A 2,500-nucleotide genomic window follows, 5' to 3' on the forward strand; every position below is an offset into this window, starting at 1 on the left:
TCGCTCAGGTAACTGATGAATATGTGTTTACCAAGCATTTTAAAACTGAGGGTTTTAAATTTTTGTCCGACTTTTCTCTCTCTTTTTTTTCAATTGCAAACACTTTATTCAAGTTAGTGTAAAGGAATATCTGTGGAAATGCATGCATGCTAAGATTGTTCCATTCAAATGTATTAAAGTTTGTAAGGAATTGTTTGCTCTTATGTCTTTTGGTTCGATAGTCACGTTTGCGATAAACTACTAACTTTGTGTAGTAAGCCTACATTGAATTTCGAGATACATAAAGGAGACGTATGTATGTACTTGTGTCACTTACAGTGTCTCATGGTGGAGAGCTGCATGACGGGGACAAAAATGTAATGTAAGAGTCTCCATAATTTCAAAGATGTGTAAGTTTTGGTCTCCACAATGTGTGTAAAAACTGTCCCTACAGCGTAGATGTGGGATTTTGTAATTTTTGTTTTTTTTGGAGTGCATAGCATACCCTATGCGAGTACATTCAAATGCTATACATATTATTTGGTAATTTCTGAAGGAACACCGGGTGCACACAATGTAGATTTGGAACACAAGTCCCCACAACTGTGTAAGGTACCATACAAATTGTTTGACTTGGGCCATTTTAGTTTCAATAGGAATAAAACGCAAACAGTGGTTACAAACATTTGCTTGAAATGCATAACTTTTATAAAATTAACGTTTCGTATGTTACAACATACATCATCAGAAGTGATTATTATTCAGTTACAGATAAATTTAAATTCAAAAATACAACTGTACGGACTGGGAACTAACGAAATCGATTGACATAAAACGACAAGAATATCCTAATAATAGAGATAAAGTTTCTCACTGCCAACGTTTTCATTTAAGGCTGGCTTAACTGTAACTGAACTGAATAATAATCTGTAATAATCTGTAACTGAATAATAATCACTTCTGATGATGTATGTTGTAACATACGAAACGTCAAGTTTATAAAAGTTATGCATTTCAATCAAATGTTTGTAACCGCTGTTTGCGTTTTATTCCTATTGTGTAAGGTACGTATGCATGTACACACCATATGCGCAGTACAGGCTGCGCAGTGCAATAATGAGGAATCACCTTAAATATTTCGGCTGGGCAAACCAGCCTTCTTCAGGTTCTTCAGGTACAATGTGTGTTATTTTACCTGAAGAAGGCTGGTTTGGCCAGCTGAAACATATAGTACAGTCGACCCTTTCCTTACGGACACCTCTCTAATACAGACACCTCTCTATGACGGAGGGTTTCCGGCTTGTGTCCCGAAAAAATTCTCACACATTTTCTTTTAAAAAACTTCTATAATACGGAACCTCTCTAATACGGACAACGGACACTAAATCTCGGTCCCAGAGAGCAAAGTCATATAAACGTAACCTCTTTATTACAGACACTCCAGTGATCCAGACGGTTGGCATATCAACGCACTTGTCTTCAACTGTCGTTTTGGACATTAAAATAAAATACCATAACATGTCATTAAATATAAAAAAAAGGAACATGTGAAGGTGTGCGAAACTAAGCCTTACAAAAGAAATTACTGTACGAGTCCTGTACCAATAGCTGATTCAGTAAAATGTATATGAAACGTTTTATGATCACTTACAGTAACAATTATTACAAATCAAATTGTCCCCTTCATACATCGTCATACATCGTACATCGTTACTGTTCGCTGCACTTATGAACTAAGGAAACACGTTTTTCAAAACTGTACTTTTAGTATTACCTTTTAAAAGTGCACCTAACCCTTAACATTTTTAATAGCTTCAATGAATTTTCGCACTTTTCAGAGTACGTCGTCGAAATAATTTTTCGATTTGGTCAAATCCTCAGTTTTCTGTAATTTTTAAATTCCGGAAAACCCTGCCGAAGAAGATGCCATTTTGGTTTAAGTCCGAGCGAGGCAACAATCGGCGAGAATAGAACTAGGGACGTCAATTCAAGAACGCACTTTCTCAATCTCACAAGGAAATCAACATCTTTTACTTTACTCGTGGATTCCACGAGTTATGGTGAGATTAGGCCATTTCCGAGTTCATGTCTGCCTCCTCTTCGAAGTGCGAAGTTTTTGTGATGGTAATTAGCTCTACTTTACATATGAATAAAAACTAATATTCGTGAGAAAAACTTCGCAATTAGACTCGCTTTGAAGAGGAGGCAGACATGAACTCGGAAATGGCCTAGGGCTCGATTACCAGCCGCTGTTTCGGGAAATGAGCCAGCGCTCATACCCGAACTCGAGTGATCGACGGAAATCGAGCCTATCTGGCTTGTTTGTGACCTAACGCTAATTTTATCAATAAAGGAATTCGGCATTATCATTTTCGAGTTTAAACTCCTGATTAAGACAAGATATCCCAAAACACCCTAAAATAAAGTGACGTAGCCCCTTAATAAATTCAAGAGGTGGCCTAGCTATATATAGGGGTAATTCGTTTTGGAACAGGTTGTTGGATCGGAAATTACGTAGATC

At 37.1% G+C, this 2,500-nt stretch overlaps 1 protein-coding gene across 1 annotated transcript in view; it reads left to right on the forward strand.

Annotated features, from left to right (window-relative positions):
• LOC137975130 (melanocortin receptor 5-like) overlaps positions 1-2,500 on the forward strand; it is a 387,070-nt gene that overhangs the window by 234,050 nt on the left and 150,520 nt on the right. The gene's annotated exons all lie outside the window — the stretch shown is intronic.

This window comes from Montipora foliosa, chromosome 11, assembly GCF_036669935.1.
Source record: "Montipora foliosa isolate CH-2021 chromosome 11, ASM3666993v2, whole genome shotgun sequence".
Taxonomy (NCBI): Eukaryota; Metazoa; Cnidaria; class Anthozoa; order Scleractinia; family Acroporidae; genus Montipora; species Montipora foliosa.